The sequence below is a fragment of the Drosophila ananassae genome, chromosome 2L (genome assembly GCF_017639315.1).
Source record: "Drosophila ananassae strain 14024-0371.13 chromosome 2L, ASM1763931v2, whole genome shotgun sequence".
NCBI classification, from domain to species: Eukaryota; Metazoa; Arthropoda; class Insecta; order Diptera; family Drosophilidae; genus Drosophila; species Drosophila ananassae.
In genome coordinates, this window is record NC_057927.1 from 29,358,031 (window position 1) to 29,380,767 (window position 22,737).

General features: G+C 41.0%; 1 long non-coding RNA gene across 1 annotated transcript in view; it reads right to left on the reverse strand.

Annotated features, from left to right (window-relative positions):
- Positions 1-16,450: 16,450 nt before the first annotated feature.
- Positions 16,451-22,737, reverse strand: part of LOC123258390 — a 49,948-nt gene continuing 43,661 nt past the window's right edge. Inside the window, exon 3 of the long non-coding RNA XR_006508050.1 lies at positions 16,451-16,584. This is a non-coding gene — a long non-coding RNA (uncharacterized LOC123258390). The remainder of the gene's footprint in view (positions 16,585-22,737) is intronic.

Here is a 22,737-nt window from a genome sequence, read left to right on the forward strand (position 1 = left end):
ACTGTCATTATTACCTTTGTTGAGCTATCAGCGTTTTGATAGCGACCGAATTAATAAAGAATCCACAATTTAATTTCAATAATTTTATTGGGTCAATTTAACCCCAAAACAACGGCAGCGGCCGATCCCAACAATGCCGAATTACAAGTGCAAAAACCTAAGAGCTTGCGCAGAAGCTCCACCAAAGCTCCCAAACTACATGCGCTGCAAAAGAACAACAAAGCGCATGCGAATCTGGGAGAAACAAAGAATATGGAGCAGCTGATAACGGGCACTAATTGACCGCTGCGGCTGGTTACACTGAGAGAATAGAAATATAAATAATTATGATTTTTGATGCTGGCACAAGTCCCAACATCCTCCCCCCGTTGAATTCCATCTTTCAACAAAAAATCCTTAGGGGCATGGGGCAGCTTCATCACATAATATTGCTGATGATCTCAAGGTCCATAATTCTCAGTTGCAGGCTGCCGTGTCCATCCAGATCCAGAGAGCGCTCGAGCCAAGCGTCAACAGAGTGGCGAGAGTGGAAGGAAACATCTTTCCGAAATTGCGCGTAGGCGCACCTTTCGATTGCAGGATCGGGAGCCTTCACGGATGGAGCAGCAGCCACCTTGGCAGCTGCAAACGGCGGCAGCAGCGATGCGGACGACCTCCCCCCATTGGAAGGGTGCAGGCTAGAGTTCCGAATGGAGTCAGACCTGGGTGCTGACTTAATCGGCAACGGTGACAATAATCCAAATCCCGAGCCAGATGAGGGATTAAGTTCAGCAGCTTCAGAAAATCCATCGCAGACAACTGCCAGATGCGACGTTGAAATAGCGACCACGGGGGGAGAGGTGGATAGCAGGGGCACTGATGAGACGCAATTGGACACGTCCTGGCTATCGTGATCCTTGTTCAGGTTTCGCTCCAATTTAAAAACCTGAGAACCCGATTGGATGTCGCAGTCCAGCGGGTAATCCTGACTGCATGAGCGACGCTTTTCCAACAGGCGATCCTGCACCTTCACCACCGCTATGGTTGGTTCTGCCATTGACGAAGCAGTGGGACCATTGGGGCCGTCGAGACAAGTGGAGTGTGCAGGTACCCTCATGGAGTGCTTTGCCATTCCCACCTGAATGTCAAAGCGCACATCAGCGGCAAGCTGGGAGAACTTCCAGCATAATTCACTCCCGAATTCAACAGAGCTCAATCGCTCTAACTCATCCTGGAGTGTGGTAAATTTCTTGCGCAACGCAATTTCCAACGGCTCCAGTACCATGATGGTCAAATCTTCCTTCTGAACTGCAGCCTTGACCTTGTTATGCAGGGCTTCCATCTCCTGGTAGGTCACCTCTGCTCTTCGCCGCAAAAGCCTTTCCCTGCTTGCAGGAACCGAGGCCCTAGCTACATCTCCAGACTCCATTATGCAATTTGTTTTTGTGCAAGGTGCAATGCAATGGAAACAACAGCAACAAGTTTTCCTTTGCAAGGTTTCCTTTAAGCACTTTAATGATCACAAATCAATTAGAGCGCGATCACGTCGGGGTCACCAATGTTGAGCTATCAGCGTTTTGATAGCGACCGAATTAATAAAGAATCCACAATTTAATTTCAATAATTTTATTGGGTCAATTTAACCCCAAAACAACGGCAGCGGCCGATCCCAACAATGCCGAATTACAAGTGCAAAAACCTAAGAGCTTGCGCAGAAGCTCCACCAAAGCTCCCAAACTACATGCGCTACAAAAGAACAACAAAGCGCATGCGAATCTGGGAGAAACAAAGAATATGGAGCAGCTGATAACGGGCACTAATTGACCGCTGCGGCTGGTTACACTGAGAGAATAGAAATATAAATAATTATGATTTTTGATGCTGGCACAAGTCCCAACAACCTTGATCTTTGACCCTTGTCCTCTTTGAAGATTTTTTACTACATATAATAATTTTTTTGCAAAATGGTAGTATTTCAAAAGTCTATCTGTAACATTCTTAACGTTTCCTCAGCCGAGAATGTACTCCGCAAGCAACATATTATGACACTTCTGTGTTCAATTAAATCGCACATTGTAAAAATCGAAACATGCACCCTTGGTTGTTTGGAAAACACAAACGTAAATATATTACTGATAATGAAAAGATTTCGTCCGATAGAGATTGTTATCTCTATTTACCACATTCTTTACCTAAGCTTAGTGGTAGTGGTTTGAGGTGTGTAATGTGTAAATGATTAGTGACAATGCTTCAGCTACCAATATTATCCTTTCTCTCATTATCTTAAAGAGGAAGGACGTATTTTTTTTGTGCGCACTGGTTTTTTAAAATCTCTAATAAGCTTACTAATTCGCGGTCAAGTAGCGAATTAAACTTTCGGTGTTTATTCTATACACAATTTTAAAAACAAAATTTTGCACTTTTTAGATCCGAATCGCTTCGCGTGTGTATCACAATATATCACTGATTGGAGGTAAAATAATAATTTGATAAATTTTTCTTCCAAACATAGCTCTGCTCTGCTTCTTCATCTTTTACGGTGTTGCTTCTATTCTCGCTCTATAGAGATTCTTATCTCTATTCATTGAATTTTACTAACTCACACTAACCGCTCTCTTTAATCTTTGCTTTTCGTTTCTCTGGTACAGTGGTTCAAGGTTCCTCAATAATAAAACAAAAAAAATAATAAATTAATTATTTCATTTTTAATATTTTGTAATAAATTAATTATTTAACTTTTAATAATTATGGAATTTAAACTTGTCTTTGCGTTGAATTAGACAATCTCCTCTTCCCAGCCTACCATCCACTGCTGGCTGTGTGAAAACGTTTTACATGCTAAGTACGCCGGGTTCACGTAGGTCTGGTCTCCACTTTTGCAGTGACGGTTGTCGTGCTGTTGAAAGGATGATGAAATGAGATCGTTCATGAGGCAGATTAAAAGTGGATTCAAGGAGTTGATCAGCGGTTTTCGTAAAATCAATGACCCACTCTGTGCGCTCGGTACACAGTTTAGTAGTCTTAAACTACTAAATGAGTCTCCAAAGCGTAAGAAATCCTTTTTTAGTGATGTGCTTGTGGCGAATAATCTTCATCCTACACCCAAAAATTATGCAGCCGCTTATATCTCTGGAAACCGCAAGGGCCAGACCTGAGAAAAATTTGGCTCCTGAATATCTCAGAATAATGTCCTCTGTGGCAGCGCTTCAAGTAATACCACCGGACCCAATTCAAATTCAACCCCCCTTAAGAGTCCCCGAACAGGGTAATCAACCGTCCGGACCCCCGGTACGAACTGATGTTGCAGTATTAGTTACGGCGGCACCAATACCCTTGCAGGTGATCCCACCATCGAAACACATTTTTGTTTCCCGGCTTGCGATTGATTCTTCTGAGAATGATATCTCGGCTTACATCAAAGCCAAAACAAAAGTCGACAAAAAGGTGGTGGATATTATGGTGTTCTTCTGGTGTCTTCATTTGTTGTGATAGTTGTCGTTTTCGCAAAACTAATCACGAACTCTGTGCGCTTGATTCACAGTTAAGTAGTCTTGAGTCTCTAAAGCGGAAAAAATTCGATGATAGAAATGTGCTTGTGTTATCCTGATCAGCCAAACCAAATGTTCATCCAAGTGATCGGACCCCTTTCATAGACTCCAATTTCACTTCTGATGAAAAATCACAAGAGTTTCGTGGCTTAGAATTCTTTGCATTAAAATAATCTTGCGGATCAATATTTATACATATATTACATTTTATTATATACTAATGTGGTCTAATGTTGTTATTTTACCCATCAGTAATTGTTATGGTGCATTAACTATTTTGTCATGGTGACTTCACCGCGGGTAGGTTTAACATGTGACTTGGTCACAACTAGCCATGTTAGAAATTCGGTCGTCAGCTTAAGTTTTCCTCAAAAAGTTTGTTTCTTTCGTAAGGCTGAAGTAGCGAAACTTAATAGATTATTCGTAAAATTTAAATGATCCGATCTATTGGCATGTAAAGATATAATATTGCCTTACATAAATTTTATTACACTTAAACATGTATCTTTTTCTCCTCTTCTTCTCCTTCACAATTTTTTCAAACAACGTATTCACCAATCTCCATTTCGGTTCAGCGCGGTCAATCCTTGTCTTCCACGTCAAACTTGCCATTTTTAAACTTCGCAAACCATTCTCGATACTTTATTCTATGGAATGCGGTATTCTGTCATCAAATTGATCTAAAGGCGGTATTCTAGTATTCTTCTGATAATTTTACTCACTCACATTTTACTCACTTACTTTAGGCGATAAAGTCTCTAAGATTCTTCTTGGCAATTCAGGCTAGAGACAGGAGATGAGGAATTCGCCAAACATTTTAAAGATACTATCCATCCAAGGTGAGGTTTTTTGAAGGATAAGATGGCACGGACCTTGTTTTATTTGACCAACAGATAAGAGCTCGAAAAATGACTTAGCTCCAATTGAAATATGAATCTGCTAATGGTCAGATCTTTGGTAGGTCCCTATTTCGCGTGGATCCCGTTCTCCGTAGATCCGAGAAAGTAAATGTATTAAGTATTACGAGGAAGAGTGTTACACAGATAATGCGATAAGGATAAAAAGTTTTAAGTTATACGTAGAGCATACTGATAAGATATGGTAGAGACCATTGTAGTCCGAACATGATACCCTAAAGGGATCGAGCAACTACAACGGCTAAAGGGTAGAGGACGAAAGTTTCTACTCCTTCTACTAGGAACGTTAACATTTAAGCCTGTTAGTAAATGCTGGCTGTCTACATTACCATTAATAAGATTACATAGAAACTTATACTTATTATATAGAAGGTAAGTTGATTAACTCACTCACATAAAAGTCTACTATGGTAAGAGGGAGGGTGAAGATTTGCATCCGAATTAAGTCCCAATTTAGTAAGTTTTTTGTACGGATTCTATAGTATCTCGGTTTACTCCGTATTGAGAACTCCAGGTACACAATCCATACTTACCCATGTACGGGTCATTAAAATCTTTTGATCATCTTTTAACACTCTCGGTGACCTGAAATGCCTTGTTAGTTCCTAAGGCTTCACCAGAGAGGCAAGAAATTAAATCATTAAATTTTTCGATAACAGAAATGTTCACATCTTTGATTTCTAATGTCTCGAAATGACTTATACCATTTTTTGCGTTCGGATAATTTACTCTGAATTTTGGTAATGCCAAACGGGGAAATCGAGATCGAGTTGAGGCTGTCAAAATTGCACTAGCTGGACGGGACTCTTCAGCTGCATTGAAGGCAGTTATTGCCAAAAGAATTTTACAAATTTCAATAGACACAGAAAATTAAAAAAATTCCAATCAATTGCCTAATTTTAACCCAAATTGTACCATACAAAATTTGGTACAAAATAACTTTTTAATCCCCGAAGACGGATTATTGAAAAATACAATTGCCAATTAGACTGCAAAAAAAGGTGACTGACAGCTTCATTTTATGACTCGATACCATAAAGCAAAGCAGGTGATCAGAATAGATCAAAATCAGAATAGATGTCGATCAATTGGGTAGGGAAAAATGTTTTTAATGTTTAGATCTTGTTACGCTATTAATAGTTTTAAATAGCGGCCGATTCAATAAACAAGTCGCATAAACAAATGTTTATTTAATATTTATTAGGTTATGTTAATAAAAAATATTTATATTTATTAGGAGTTTAACCATTTTAAACCAATTTAACCGTAAAGTATTCAGCCGCTCAAATTAATGCCCAATATACAAGTAAAGAACAAAGCTTATTCCTCCAGCTAGCGTATTCCAGAAGCTTCTCCCTAACTAGAGGGTCATAATGGTCGAATCTTTGGTTTGCGCCCCAGGCTTAACCTTCTGGTGCAGCAACTCCATTTCCTGATAGTTCACCTCTGCTCGTCTCCGCAGCATTCTTTCCCTGCTTGCGGAAGCAGATCCTTTAGCTTCAACTCCAGACTCAACAATCCGCTGCGGCTAAACATATTATAATTATTGTCGACTCAGGCCGCGGCCACGGCATAGATTAGATCACTAAAATATATTAACTATAGTTTGTCTTATTTTTATTTATCTTATCGCTTTTGTTGGTCGCAAGCCGACTCTTCTCGGTCGTTTGGCTTCAACGGGCTTTATCTTTAGCATTAAGCTAGCAAGCTTTCGCTCAGCCAATGTTCAAAGGCGTGCTCATTCTTGTCTCTCTTTGTCTCATAAATTAGAGATTTTGTCTCACTCAATTTCATATGATCCCATAAATAATCAATATTATAACGTTCAAAAAATAATTAATTTCTTTTTATTACATATTTGGATAAAAAGTCATTTAAAAATCTCAATGACCAAACAATTATTTTAAATGGCCGCAGCCAAATAAGTAATGAAAACTTAGATATACCCTCACCATAATTAATATGGTAACATAACTGAATATAATGGGTATACGCCAAAATTAACTATCAAACTAAGAAAATTTAACACATACTATTTTAAGGATAAAACCGTACATATGTATATGTTACGAAAAATATCTTAATAATACAAAGTTAGTTTTCAAAAGAAGGCATGCACTCATTTCACTGGTACTTCTCAACTTCCACACACATAAATGCACTTGAATGTACTAACATATACATGTAATATATACAGTAGTAACGGCGCATTTATCGTCGTCTCTGCCGGCCCAGCTGTCCAGTATATAGATGTGTAAATGTACATCCCTTTTTTAATATAAACTGGCAGATAATTCAATAAAAATGACCCAAACGGAACAGACCTAAAACAAGGTAAATTTATTTTGCGGTTTACATTATAATAATCACTTCCAACCAACTTTTTATCGATTGCGACGGCCCGTTATCCTCAATTTTCAAAATCGATGTAAAGAATTCCGACATCATTTTGAGAGAATCTCAAAATTACTCGATGGCTTGGTCACCAGACCGGTGAACCATGGACACATCAACTACACGTCTTTTGTGACGGAACTTTGCAAGCACAAGATCCGTGTTTTCCTTTGATTACAATATCAATCCGGGAAAGTAAGCACGGCCCTATTGATACAACGGAGTCAAGTCCCACCCACTAAGTCAATAAAAAATCCTCGTATCAAACTCTAAGGGGCTCTGTTGGCTACCCAATTGGAAACTACAGAAATTTTGATCCACCGACATTCCCAGGTCCGTTAATTCCTCGACTTATGCATCAATCAACCTCTATTGAATTGAAGGGAACCCAACACGTTGGAAAACTTTCGTCTCCACGGCCTAATGGAGACATGTACCCCAGAGGAAAACCCAATCAATTGCGCCTCAAAAGGTTTTAAGCTTCAATAGTTAGCCTGGCATGATATCTGGTGGTTCGGAGCAAAATCAAGAAGAAAGAAGACATTCGACCAACGTCACATTACATGTTTGTTCAGTTAATAACTTACTAATCACCTCGAATTTATCACATACCGACTGTTATTCGTTCGATTCAAACATCGCTCAACGCCTGATTCACAGTTAATAGGGGATCTGCCTCAACATCGCGTTATTCCCTCTATTTCAAATATTTTACCTAACGGCCTCCAGGATTCATGGGCATCATACATTCAAGACTTGGTCAAATTTTAGTAAACAAGGCAATACATTTAGAAGCAGTCACAGGACTATCTACTCAATAATTCCTTTGGTTCTTAACGCTTCATCTGACATGGAGCTTTGGCATTGGGAGTACCCAATTTCATCGGAGCAGACAACTCTTTTTGCAACTTGCAAAAGAAATTTCGCAATTCCATGGTCGCGGAATACAATGAAACTTTAATCCACCTCACAATCCTAATTTTGGTGGACTGCACCCGGCTAACGTAAAGGCCTTTAAGACCTATCCGTATCATTCCTTCAAAACAACTGCAATGACCTATGAAGAACTGTCCAAGGTGCTCAACCAGACCGAATCATGTTTACTCACGTTCAATGTACTCGTTATCGCTATCCAAACAATATGTCTTCACTCACTCTCGGCCATTTCCCGATAGGAAGGCCTTTATTGGCCCCCCGGAGCCTTCTCTTTCAGAAGAGTTCATCAACGCACGCTACTGAGACAATACTGGCATCGATGGAACGCACTCTGTTTCTCACATCTGGGTATTTCCAGAAAATGGTCCACCAGGGGTGAATGTTGAATATCATTAATTTTTTTTAAATATTCTTACAAGTTTTTTTTCGAAAATATTGCCCTGTGCATTGTAAAATGAAAAAATGATTTTTAGCTACTTTAAAGGCAGTTTTATATTTAATTATTTCGCATAGAAAACATTTGATACGTTTCTAGTCGTAATAAGAGGGGTAAAATTAAACAAAAAAAAAAAAGTTGTTCAGTTAACAGATAATGAACAAATAAGATCATGGAAATTGCTGTACCGATCGGGGTGTATCGTTAATAATTGAAAAAAAATGCTAGATGTTGAAAACTGTCTGATTCTTTTGTGACATTAGCACGTCTGAAATGAGTCTCATAATGGATTTACATCCTGGATAAGGTACAGTATTTCGCGTCGCTTTACTAAAGACTGTCTCCGAATCCTACAAGAGATCACTTTCTGATTAACAGAATATAATGGGTAAACGCCAAAATGTGTATAAATCTAAAAATATATTTGATTGGTCATTGATATTTTTTAATGACGTTTTATCCAAATAATAACACTGAATTTATTTTTTTTAGAAACTTATAATTTTGTTTATTTATGGGCTCATTTGAAAGAGATAATGAGAAAGAGATAATGAGAATTTGAATGAGATAAAGTGAGCCCCAATATAGGGTGAGCGAAAGTTCGCTAGCTTAATGCTGATGATAGAGCCCGTTAAAGCCGAGCGGCCGAGAAGAGTCGGCTTGCAACCAACAATAGCGAAAAGATAATTGGTTATTGGACGGAATATCTTTCGACGGTTATTGAATCATTTCTGTAAAAGATGCACAGCGACATCATAATTCTCCTCCGAGATTTCCAAGAAACCAAGCCTTTAAAGCTGAGTCCCGAAGGCAAGATTGCAACCTCTGAAACTTTTTCACCTTACTTATATGAGGATTACTCAGCCCAGGACTTACTCAGTAAAACTCAGCCCACTCCGAATATCCTCCGCTAAAAGTAGGAAGAGGAAGAGGAGGTAAGGTTTAAAAAGTCCGACTGAGCGCTGGGTTCACCTGAATTCTGGAAACTCCGTTGGCAAGGGTGGAATCGGCAGCAATTCGAGCAGAGCACAACGACGTCTCATGCTCGATTTCTGCATGCATCATCGCTACAAGCTCAGAGACGGTCAATCGCAAGTTGCTGCTGATCTCCGAAATATTCAATTTTCAAGCTCCCCGTGGATGGCCTTGAAGTCCTCGTTCATGGCGACCAGCTGGGCATGACGCACATGGAGCATGGCATCCTCCACCTTGGACACTGGCTAGAGAGCTCCCTGGAATATATTCGTACTGGTTCTAGTTTATGTTCGTGAAATTTTTAATTTTATTTATTTATTTAATCACGTCGGGGTCACCAATATTTCAATGACGGTTCATCCAAATAATAGGTTAGGTTAGTTTAGGTCCGACGCTGGCGTTCACCTTTTGTGGAGGCAATCGCCACACTTAGATTGTATTCGGTCCATTGTGATACCGTCGGATCTAAAATATCCCTTATTCGCAAAAAAAAAAATGTTGGGACAGATTTGGCAGGCCAGCCGGTAGTAGCTGGGACGGAGTCCCAGTAGAGTTGGGTTTCTTTCTTGTTAGCTTCCCTGAGTTGGAGCTCTATTAGAACACCGGTACCCTCCAGTTCTCCCTGGAGCGGTGTGGTGATGTCTAGGCGCTCCAATTCGTCTACTATGCAGTTGCCTGATGGAAGTACAGTAGTCGATTAGTAGAATGGTGGAGGGGCCCTTGTTAAGGTGGCTCCATTGCTGGGTTTCCCTTAGCCTGATTGCCGCTACTTTCGCTTGTTCTATTCCAGCTACTCCTATTCCAGCTTCATTTGGATTTAGGGGTGCTCTCGGTGGATTTTTTCCAGCTTCTTAGGGACGTTTTTGAGGGCTGGCCACCATACAGTTTCTTCAATGCTGGAGTTCCAGTTTAGCTTCCTATCCAATATTAGCCCTAGGCATTTGGCACTATTGTTAAAGGAGAGCCTTTTATTGTTTAGTCTTCGTCGGTCGTCCGCGTGTGCCACTATCCTGCAGCCTTCCTTTTTTATCTTGAATAGAATCGAGGTGACAGCTATGGGGAGGGAAAAGGACTCCACCTTGCCGTATGCTACTGCTGCCGGCCCTTGTCAAAGAAGATGTGCTTAGTGAGGACGTCACTGTTCTGCAGGTTAGCAGCTGATCAATGAGTTCCATTAGGTGGTCTCTATTGGTCTAAAATCTATTGGGGTCGTATGCGATGGTTTACCCGCTTTGGGTGGTTGGGCCGCGATTTGAGCCACTGCTTTGCCTAGTGCAAGGAATCTTTTAAAGATATTTATGAGCCAATTTGTGGCAATGTCTCCTGCTTGTTGGATTTGGACAGGTATCGTCGGGACCGGCCAATTTGTTTTCTGGCCAATATTCAGTTTGAAGTTTGTTGGTGGGGTGCTTGTGTTTGGCGGTGCGTCCGCTACCGTGGTGCAGGGAAGCTAGGGATTCTTCACTTGTATTTGTCCAAGTGCCATCTGCTTTTTTGAGATAACCTAGAGTTGTGGATGATTGGGATAGAATTTTTCTAAGCTTCGCAGCTTGGGTTGTGTTTTCGATGTCCGAGTAAATGGAGTTCTATTGGGAGCGCTTCGCTTTACGCATGGTCTTTTTAGATGAGGAAAAAGAGATATTTTAGTTAGTTCAGAGTGTCTCCTCGTTTTTAATGCTCCCCGGCATTATTCCTATATTGAATAGGGCTTTCCTTGCCGTCTGGAGAGTTGCTAGCTCTGTAGACCACTAGGGTGTGAATTCTTGTGCTAGTTAAGACTTTCCACTTATGGATAGCCATTACTGTAATGGTGCTTGAGAGGATTTGGTAATACTTGGCCCAGTCGGTTTTTTTAGGGTTTTGAAAAACTGCTAGTTCTGTGTTTTTAAATTTAAGAGAGGTTTCTTTGTACTTGTGGTCGGAGAAAAAGTGTTTCTCTAGGACCTTCCATAGAGTTTGTGTTTTAATACATGCGTGAGGTCATAGAATTCTCAACGTAACAAGGGTGGGGTCATCTTCCTTATTGCACAGGAGGAGGTTTGATCTATGAATAAAATTGAAAAGAGACTCACCGCGGTCGTTCGTGTTGGAGCTCGCCCATAGTGACACAGTGATGAGCGTTGGAGTCGCACCCTATAAGGAGGCCTATGTTGAGCCATTCGCTGTCCTTTGCTAGCTTTTCTACCAGCTTGTCGGGGGTTCCAGCCTTTCATAGGTCATGCTGGACGGCAGTACCCGGATTGGAGTCTACTGTGACTTCACGGTAGGTGCCGCGTTGTCTGCATCGCTAGCAAGAATATGCTGAGGTGTTTTTTAGCTAATATGCAGGCTCTGATTTTACTTTCAGTGTTAGCTAATAGTAGCTTGTCGCTAGTCCGGAAACCCTACCTCATGCTATCCATGGTTCCTAGACAAGGACTATGTCGGCTCCATCCTCGGCTGATGGAGCAGCAGTGCAGCCAAAGTTTAACTTCCCGTGATCAGCCTCTATGGGAGCTAAACTGTCTTTATTTATAATGAAGACCGTCTGATTTGTCTGCGTCTCTATCTCTTCTAATTTCGCCATACGCCAGTGGCGAAGATGTGGGTTAATCTTTATAGCATTGTGAGTAACTAGCTTGGTTTTCTTAAGGAGGCCGGGATCCAGATCTTTGCTATGGGTCAACTTGGAACGTCTCGCCAGCGCAACAAGCTTGGCGTCCTCGTAGACCGCACCAAGCTTTTCTACCGCTTACATTGGTCGCAGACTATTACTTTTACGCTGCTTTGAAACCACCCGACGTCTTTACAGACAGGAAGGGGGCCTGGTTCCTTAGCCAGGAGCTCACTTTGCCGCCAGGGCTGCTTTTACCCATCTCCACTTGTACCTTGGGACTTTGCCGTCGGGGTTACCCTGTCGATAACCCCGAGTAGAATTCTGCGAAGGACCGTTTTGGCTGTGCGCGCAACCGCTTTGCCATTCGTCCTCCGAGCACATCCTGGGATCTCTCTCTTTTGGGATGTGGTTTTGGCTCCTGGGGATCTGGGTCTATCGGCATCTTGCCATATTGTGAAAGGACTCCTTTGGCGCTCTGACCCAGGACTCCTTTGGTGGTGGCGTTGGCCGCCCCGAATTTTGGGCGGCGGCCACCCGGACCCTGCCTCTCTTGCTTGACGGGACTGGTGGGTTCACTCGCCATCTGCACCGTATTCGCCAGTTGGCCAGACTCACTCGACATTGCCAGTGTATTAGGTTTATTAGCGATCTAATCTATGCCGTGGCAGCTGCAGGAAACCCGACACGTTGGAAGACTTTCGTCTCCAACCGAATTGGCTAGATTTTGGAGCAGAGTACGACGGTCTAATAAAGACATGTACCCCAGAGGAAAACCCAGCCGATGGCGCCTCAAAAGGTCTTAAGCTTCAATAGTTCGCTAGGCATCACATCTGGTGGTTCGGAGTAGATTCAATAAGAAAGAAAACATTCGACCAACGTCACATTACATCTTTGTCCAGTAAACAACTTACTAATCACCTCTTATTTATCACATACCGACCGAACTTACGGCATCCGCAAAGGTTTCGTATTGTGGGCGTAGTTCGAGTAGAATAATTACGAAAGGCTTTCCATCAAACTGTAAGGATGATGTAGAAAAGAGCCGTTTAAAAAGATATCAGCCGACCCCAGCCCATAAAATCGTTATCCAGACACAGCGCCCTGCCTTTGCCTTTTTAGACGCCCATCTACGGTCCAAAGCAGAGAAAACCGGATTAATTGATGATCTTTTCAGAACGCCTGCTTCACAGCCTCTGCCTTTACATCGCGTTATTCTCTCAATTTCATTTAGAAGCAGTTACAGGACTATCTACTCAATAGTTCCCGGGCTTTTAAAGGCTTTATCTGACATGGAGGTTTGTGCAAGCAGCCATTGAAGCGGCGTTGGGTGGAACCAATTTCATCGGAGCAGACAAATTCTTTTTGCATCTTGCAAAAGGAATTTCGCAATTCCATGGTCACGGAATACAATGAAACTTCAATCCACCTCACAATCCTAATTTTGGACATGCTAACCACTGCTGTGACCTATGAAGAACTGTCCAAGGTGCTCCACCAGACCGAATCATGTTTACTCACGTCCAATGTACCCGTTATCAGCAGATCCTTCTGCTGAAGAATTTGTCTAAGTTTCCTGATAGGAGGGCCTATATTGGCCCCCCGGAGCTTTCTCTTTCAGACAAGTCCATTAACGCACGCTTCGTCGACGGGTAACGGCTACTGAGACAATACTGGCATCGATGAAGCGCAGACTGGCTCACACATCTGGGCATTTGCGTCAACGCAGCCACACTGCTATGAGCAGTTCGGCTGTGATGCTGATACAGAATATATGTTATGTATTATCATAAAGGGATCGGACAACAATATACGCTTGAACTATACGGGAACTGGGAATAAAATAACCAGAATTATTGGATTCCAATCAATAAGTTATATGGCAACTATAGAAAGTAGTCGACCAATTCCGGCCGTATAAGATATCTTTTGAGAATACAGTTAGATCAATAAAATCAATTGGTCATTAAAAAGTTTAGAAATTAAAGACACATCTTTTTTCAATTCGTTCAATTCTCGGAGATTAATTTGTTCCAGATCGAAAAAGAAAGTTTTTAGTATACACTCCCGCGAATTGATTGGCGGCCAAGGCTCCAGAGAAAATTGATTTCTGTGGTGCCAGTTTTGCAGCAGCAGACGTGACCGAAAGGCTATAGGAGAAAGTTGCAAATTGTCTTGTGTTCGTAGCTGCGACCTGGCAGGCTTTTAAAATCGAAAAAACTTTGGCTGTGGAAACTGGTTACATGCAGGAAGAAGACCTTCAGTGATCATGTTGTGTTCACTAATAACAACAAAGAACGTTGCTTCAGAACTATTGGAGCCGTCCATTTAAAGCCACAGTTTTTTGGCGATAGCCATATATACATATATGTATATAAAAGAAAAAGTATATAATAAAAATAATTGCCCAGTTGAGCCACACCCAAACTAATAAAAAATATGTAATTCAAAAAATGATTTACATTTTCTACTCCTTTACTTTACTTTTTTAATAATACTGTTAATACTACTACTGGTTATAGATACAATAGCTGCCATAACTGAACTATCAAATATGCCAAAATTTAACGATTTTTCAGATGGAAGAATTTTATTTTTTACCCTTCATACCCCTTCTCAACAAAAATTATAAGGTCCAAATTGCAGAACTTAGTTAAGAAGACATTTAAGAACCGATAAAATACATATATTCTGGATCAGAATCACCTCCTGAGTCTACTTAAGCATTTCGTCTATCTGTCCGTCTGCCTGTTTTTAAGCAAACTAGTCTGCCCATTTTAAAACATCAACTTTAAACTTTGCAGACATCTTTTTTTGCTTTGCACGCAGTATTAATGCTAGAATTTATTTTCCATATTTCCATGATCAGAAATAAGAAATCTTTGTCGTTTTTATACCCTTAGTTTTTTGTCAAAAGTGTGCAACGCAGTGAAGGAGACATCTCCGACCCTATAAATTATTTATATTCTTGATTCTTATATTTTTTCTTTTAGCATATCCGTCCGTCTCTCTGCCTGTTTCTACGCAACCGAGTCTCTCAGTTTTAAAACTATCGAGTTGAAACTTTGCACACACCCTTCTTTTGTTTGCAGGTAGTATATAGGCCGGAACGCCTGGGATCGGTCGACAATATCCTATAACTGTCATATAACTCATTGATCGGAAATGCCATTACTTTGGTGTTTTGTAAGTTTGACCAAAATATCGGCAGACTATATCCTATGGCTGTCATAGGACTGAATGATCAAAATTGGCATAACTTTGTTGTTTTTTAAGTTAGATGGATGGGACTTTTTACGGATTGCATTTGAACAAATTAATCCGATATGCCAAATTTCATAAGGATCGGCGGAGTATATCCTATAGCTGCCATGCAACTGAACGATCGAAAATGACACAACCTTGCTATTGTAACGAACTGTTTTTGCTAATACTTGCTCGCAACAAATGCCGCGGCTAGCTCACAGAGTTTAGGGGAACGTTCCACCGAATTTATATATTCGATTGCCCGAGCCCAGAAATAACACAGGGTGCTTCGATTAACAAATATCAGCTTTATTTTCGATAAAGTTACATAAGGGTGAATCTCACCGGCTGCTTGGCTCAGCCGATCACCGCTCCGGGTTGGTGCCAATACACACGCCCTCCCAAAGCTTGCGCCCAGCATGACGTCTGGTCTTGGTGCCTGGCGCCGAAACGGCTCACGGTTCCCTCCGTTTGGACTCACGTGCTCCAGCTGCGGGGCCTGTGCTGCTCTTCTGTCGGCGCTGCTCGTCGTCGCCGCTGCTTCCTCGTCGTCGCCGCTCCTTTGGCTGCTTCTCCTTCGCGGGTGCCGTGGGCTTTCGGTATCCTTGGCTCACTGGGAATGCCCTTTCGCCGTGGCCGGCACCTAATCCGTGTTAGCAGACCGATAGGCTCATCTTCCAGGCATACGCCGGGGCAGGATGCGTTTCTCGCTGTCTGTCGGCCGGATCAGGGCACGATGGGCCTACCTACCCCCAGGACACGCCCCGGTTGCGTTCGCCAGGATCCATGGTAGACCAGAGGTTTTAGCGTCGCGTCTCCTTTAACTCCAGGTGATACGCTGTGCATACGCCCCAGCGCCTGGATCAGGATTCTATTGACTTTCCCGGGGTGCCCCTGCTTGGTTTCACTGTTGGGCTTGAGTTCCCGTGCTGGCTACCCCTCGCTTTACAGGATCACACCTGGTCTTAACGGTCAGGAATCGACAAGGCGTACGCCAGGCCGATCCGTCACTATCGCTATGACACTAGGATACCTGTCGTGTCCGGGAACAATCCAACCCGACTCGTTTTACCCTTGGGCTTCAGTTCCGCCGCGGATCCTTGATCCTTTTCCCACTTGCTCCTTGATTTTTACTATTTGACTGATTCGCGTACCGCCGCCGGACTTACCCACAGGGGATCCTTAAGCTTCTGATCGCAGATCCTTGCGCATTCGCTTTAAATCCCGCACTTGAGACGGTCGGACTTACCCACGGGGGGTCCTTCAGCAAATACTCCTAATTCCTCCAAGGACACTTTCCCGCTTGAATGTCAGACTTACTCACGGGGGTCTTTCACTCGACTCTTCCAGCTTCCCAAAAAGACTCGGTCCCGATTTGCTTCAGGGGCCCTCCTTATATAGTGCCAGAGGCGCCCGTTAATCCTTGCAAATCTCGTTTCCTGCCGTTAATCCTGCCGTATTTTTATTGTGCTGGTCATCGGTCTTCGTCCAGATACCCGGGGGGGCACGGCCCCACCCGGACATTCCAAATGCATTTATGTGTTTTTCTGCATCGGCCATCTATAAACGATCCAATACATATTAATATATACATTAATAATATAAGCTGCCACCTGGCTGCAAGGGTAAATCCACTTCGGCTTCGCCCGATGTTAGTTTTCCTTTCTTGTTTTTATAATTATTTAGATTAAAAAATTAAAATATTTTTACAATTTTTTTTTTATTTCAGATTCTAATATAAGAAAGATTAATAAATAAAATCTATGTGAATATGAAGCTGATTATGGAAATTTTACGACTGTTTTTAAGAAAGCAATCGTCAGGAGAAACTTTCAGAGCATGGATCTTATCAGCGCTAATGGTACATGGAGCAGTAGCGGGAAATCCAGACGCTAAGCGGCTTTATGATGACCTTTTAAGTAATTATAATAAATTGGTTCGTCCAGTAGTCAATACTACGGACGTCCTCAAAGTTTGCATAAAATTAAAACTTTCTCAGCTCATCGATGTGGTAAGTTTTAAAAAAACTAAAATTATAAGAAACCTAAATGAAAAAATAAACGTGCGCAAGGCAGTGAACGAGACATATCCGACCCCATAAAGTATATATTTTCTTGGTCAGGATCACCCCCTGAGTTGATATACGCATGTCCGTCTGTCTGTTTCTACGCAAACTAGTCTCTCATTTTTAAAGTTATCAGCTTGAAACTCCCGGAACGGCCGGGATTTGTCGACAATATGAATTGATTTGATGGAAAATGGCAGCGAGTTCCATAACACTGTTCGACCCAGCGGGGCTAGCAACTGGCACCGTCTCTTCTGCTATGCCTTTCGCATGAATTCCTGTACTTCCCCGATTTTCTTTCCGCTATATACATATGATAATATAAGCTGCTACCTAACTGCAAGAGTTTATCAACATCGGCTGCGCTCAAAGTTAGCTTTTCTTTCTTGTTTGACTTTAATTAAGTAAAATCGTTCTTGTTCGATTTTCAAGAGTGTCTGGCTTAAGTACATAATTTTTGGGTTTTCTCTGAATGAACACTCAGCAAAATCGGACGATACTTAGAGGATTAACAGTTTTATTTTTCCGATTTCCTACTGTGCTGTCGTTGAAAGTTTAATTTGTGGGTTAAAGAGATGAGTTACCGGGTATCCTACAGTGGAGAATCTTGAGTCGTGAATAGTCCTCTTTTCTTTTTTTAGTTTTTAGCTTTGTACTTCCAAATACATATTTTTGTAGTACCTAAATATATGAAACAATATGTAAATTAAGGACTGCAAATAAAAATTAATTAAAAATAGATCTGAAAAAAATTAAATCAATTCACATATGTATGTATTTGATTATGGCGGAGAGCAAGAAAAAATGTAATTAAAAAAACATTAATTAAATTATTAAAAAATTAAGGATTAAAAAAAAAATTGTGTGCGTGGAGTCCCTACGCGCGAAAGAAGTGAAACTTCTTAGCGATATTCCAAAAAATGCATATTATTTCGTATAAAAGAAAAATAGCGGGAGGGAAAGGATAAAAATAAGGCATCCCAATTAAGTCCCCTAAGCGCAAAAGTAAGGAAGTTTTTTTGTACAGATTCAATGTGATCTTGGTGTACTCCATATTGAGGACTCCAAACACACGATCCATACTCAAGAATCGGACGGACCAGTGATGTATATAACGTTTTAGTTATGTACGGGTCATTAAATTCTTTTGACCATCTTTTAATAAAACCAAGCACACCCATAGCTTTATTAACCATGGTAGATACATGGTCGGTAAATTTAAGTTTCAAATCTAATAGGACACCTAGATCGTTAACCTGAGTTAATCGTTCTAAGGCGTTCCCATAGAGAAAGTACATAGCCTGGTGAGGACTAGATCGGTAAAAAGACATAAGTTAACATTTCGATCCATTAAGCTTTAGGTTATTTGCTAAACACCAATTTTGAAGTTTATCCAAATCGGATTGAAGTCTAGACTGGGCGCTAGTGAATTTATACTGAAGGCATAGCTTAACGTCATCAGCGTACATAAGTACAAGTGAATTAGTTAAGGCAAGGGGCAAGTCGTTAATAAACAGAGTAAAAAGTAGGGGTCCAAGATGGCTTCCTTGGGGCACCCCCGATGTGGCGCGGACTAAACGCGAGGTAACATCTTTAAAGAAAACACGTTGGGTTCTTCCTGATAAGTAGCTCGAAATCCACATAAGAAGGTCAGTTGGGAAACCCAAAAGACTGAGTTTACTTATAAGAAGCGAATGGTTAACAGAGTCAAATGCTTTGCTGAAGTCAGTGTATATGACGTCTGTTTGTAAGCCATTCCGGAAGCCATCCGTGATAAAAGATGTTAGCTCCAATAAGTTGGTAGTGGTGGAGCGGCGCTTCATGAAGCCATGCTGGCACGGAGTTATTATTGAACTACATAGGTGTTGCAAATGTGGAGTGATAAGTTTTTCAAAAAGCTTTGGAATTGCTGACAATTTAGAGATGCCTCTATAATTAGCAGCGTCGGATTTTTTCCCTTTTTTATGCAGCGGAATAATGAAGGATTCCTTCCACATAAGGGGAAAGATCGAAGTTTCCAGCGAAAGATTAAAGAGTTTAACAAGCGGTTTGCACAGTGCCTCGGCGCAGTACTTCAGAACACATCCTGGTACTCCATCAGGGCCTGGCGAATACACGGGCTTAACATTAAGAAGATCCGATAACACACCACTTTGATCGAAAGATGGGCAAAATATAAGGTTGGCTGATTGGATATTATAAGTGTAAGGCTGAGCTAAACTGCTGCTAGGTGAATAGGTAGTTTGAAAAAACTGTGCAAAGAGATCGGCCATTCCCTGATCGGTGTTCGCATAAGAGTTCTCAAACGTAAGCAGAGGGGGAAAAGATACATGTTTACGCTTAGTGTTTACAAAGTTATAAAACTGCTTCGGATCCTGAGTAAACTGAATCCTGCAGCGGCGAATATAACTCCTATAACATTCTGCGTTATGCACGGTGAAATTGGACCGAGCTACTAAGTATCTTGAATAACTAACTGTACAGCCAGATAATCTATGTTTGTTTAAAAGTCTACTCATATTATTCTTTAAATTTATAAGGTGCCTTGTATACCAAGGCGGATACGTTGAAGCGGACGGATATTTCCACGGCACGCAAGCGTCGAAAAATATGTTCAAAGTGTAATAAAATTTTTGTAATGCGATGTTTATATCCTCGCATGCCAGTAAATCAGACCAATCAAATTCCAAAATTAACTTATTTAATTTCGTAAAGTCAGCCTTACGAAAGAAACGAACTTTCTGAGATTTAACTGTAGACCTAAGGTCAAAAAAGTAGTTATTTTCGATTGAAACCTCAAGAGTGGGATGATATGGATCCTCAGGGTTAGAAAGGGGCAAAGTTCTGGAAAGAGTAATTCCATCAGGATCAGAAACGAAACATAAGTCCAACAGCCGACCTAAAGAATTTCCAACGTGGTTAATTTGCCCGAGTGACATGTCAAACATGCCCTCAGGGAAGTCATGGTGGGAGTTAAGCTGTAAAGACGGTGAATTATCAACATTTGACCACATAAGTTCTGGGATATTAAAGTCACCCAGAGCTATCAGCTGGTCACCATCAGACAGACGATCGAAAACCAAACGAATAGCGGACAAATGTTGCCAGTATGTTGGCGGTTCGGACGAAGGTGGTATGTACGAACAGGTAACATACAAAGATTTATCGGACAAAGTGATTTTGATGCAAAGAAATTCAATGTTACCAAACTCTTGTGATTTTACCTCTTCAGAAGCGAATTTGGAGTCTACAGAAATTAGCACTCCTCCTCCCCTTCGCAAAGTTCTATCACATCTAAAAGTGGTGTACCTACTAGGAAAAACTTCGGAGCTTAAGATCTCCGGCTTTAACCAAGTTTCTGTAAATACTATAATGTGGGATGCAAAAAAAGAACTATCAGAATACAGTTTGGGAAGTTTACTACGTAACCCTCTTGTATTCTGATAGGTAAGTGTTAATAAAGATATTAGTTTTTTGAGATTGAGGAAGATGAGGTGGAAGGTTGATCAGTGGCCTTAACATGTGGGAGTTTTACACCCACAGGTTTGGTTGTCTTTTTTTTCACCGTACTTGGTTGATGTTCTTGGACGAAAATGTTCTCTGGCCAAAAGCTGGCGGAACAGATCGTCTTGAACATCTGCAAGGGCACACGTATTTTGAAAGATGACGTGTGCCTGGTGTAAGAATATTTGAATTTTGTAATATCCACCACCTTTATGTCGGCTTTTGCTTTGGCTTTGATGTAAGCCGAGATATCAATCTCCGAAGTATCAGGGGTAAGCCGGGAAACAAAAATGTGTTTCGATGGTGGGATCACCTGCAAGGGTTTTGGTGCCGCCGTAACTAATACTGCGGCATCAGTGCGTACCGGGGGTCCGGACGGTTTATTACCCTGTTTGGTGACTGTTACAGGAGTTTCAATTATTGGGTCTGGGATCACTTGAAGCGATGCCACAGAGGACATATCGGACAATTGCTCATTGATTCCGAGACATTCGGAAGCCGAATTTTTCTCAGGTCCGGCCCTTGGGGTGGCCAGAGATATAAGCGGCTGCATAGTTGTCGGCTGAGCAGGCTGAAGATTATTCGACCCGAGAACATCACTAAAAGCGGATTTCTTACGCTTTGGAGACTCATTTAGTAGTTGAAGGCTACTAAACTGAGTATCAAGCGCACAGAGTTGGTCATTGATTTTTCGAAAACCACTAATCAACTCCTTGAAACCGCTTTTAGTCTGCCTCATGAACGACCTCATTTCGTCCTGAACAGCACGAAAACCATCACAGCAAAAGTGGAGACCAGACCTACGCGAGATTGCATCCGAAACTGAGGCCGTGAACCCGGCACACTTAGCGTGTAAAACGTTTTCACAGAGCCAGCAATGGATGGTAGGCTGGGAAGACGAGATTGTCTTATTGCAAGACTTTAATGCACAGACCAATTTAAAATCCATAATTATTAAAAATTTAAACAATTAATTTATAAAAAATTATTTAAAATTAAATAATTAATTTATTAAAAATTAAATAATTAATTTATTAAAAATTATTAAAAAAATTAATAATTAATTTAAAAATATTATTTGATTTTATTAATGAGGAACCTTGAACCACTGTACCAAGGAAAAGAGAAGGGGAGATTAAAGAGAGTAAGATTTAAAGAAATAGAGATAAGAATCTCTATTGAGCGAGAGTAGAAGCAAAAGAATAGCAACAACACCATAGGAGATGAAGAAGCAGAGCAGGGCTATGTTTGGAAAGTAAATTAAATAAATGATTATTTTACCTCCAAATATATCACTGCACACGCGAAGCGATACGGATCTAAAAAATTGCAATTTGTTTTTATATCAGTAAAGAAATAAACACCGATTGTTTATAGAAAGCTTATTGCAAGTTTTACAAAAACGTAGTGCGCACAAAAAAAACACGTCCGTCCGCTTTAAGATAAATAGAGGAAGTGAGTGAATTAATTATGGGAAACACTTTAATAACAAAATACGAGATAAGAATAAGAAAAAGAATTTTCGACACATAGGACGCTTGATGCACTCACGCATAGGCACTAATATTAGTCTAGGCAGCTGTTACGCGCTAAGTGTATCGCCATAGCAGCGCATGCGCCTGGCGATACCTTACTCTCATTCACTCTCTCTCTCTCGCACTCTATCTTTCTCTTTTCCTCTTCTCCTTCCGAGTTGCGTTAAGCGTTCAACGCTATTCCCCCTCCACTGGAGCGTTAAACGTTTAACGCAACATTTTCCGGCGTCGTATAAGAAGTTTCACTTCAAAAATTAGTAATTATGATTTTAAAAATCAAAAATTTAAATTATCCCGGATTTATTGTAAAAGTCAAGAAAAAATAATATTTATTATAATTTATGATTGCTATTAAGCACGATTACTGTGAGGAATAGCGCTATTGCGATTACCAGGACGTACAGAAACACACATTTATTTGATGCAGTGATGAAAATCGGAGAAAACTTATTAGCTATTATGTTGTTTATAACAACAGAAAAAACTGGATAGATAACAACTAGATAGATAATTAGATAACAAAGTCTAACAGAATTATATGAAACTTTTCGTTGCGTTATGGAAACCCAAGATGACCTACCCTTACCGACCGTGCTCCTCCGAAAATTC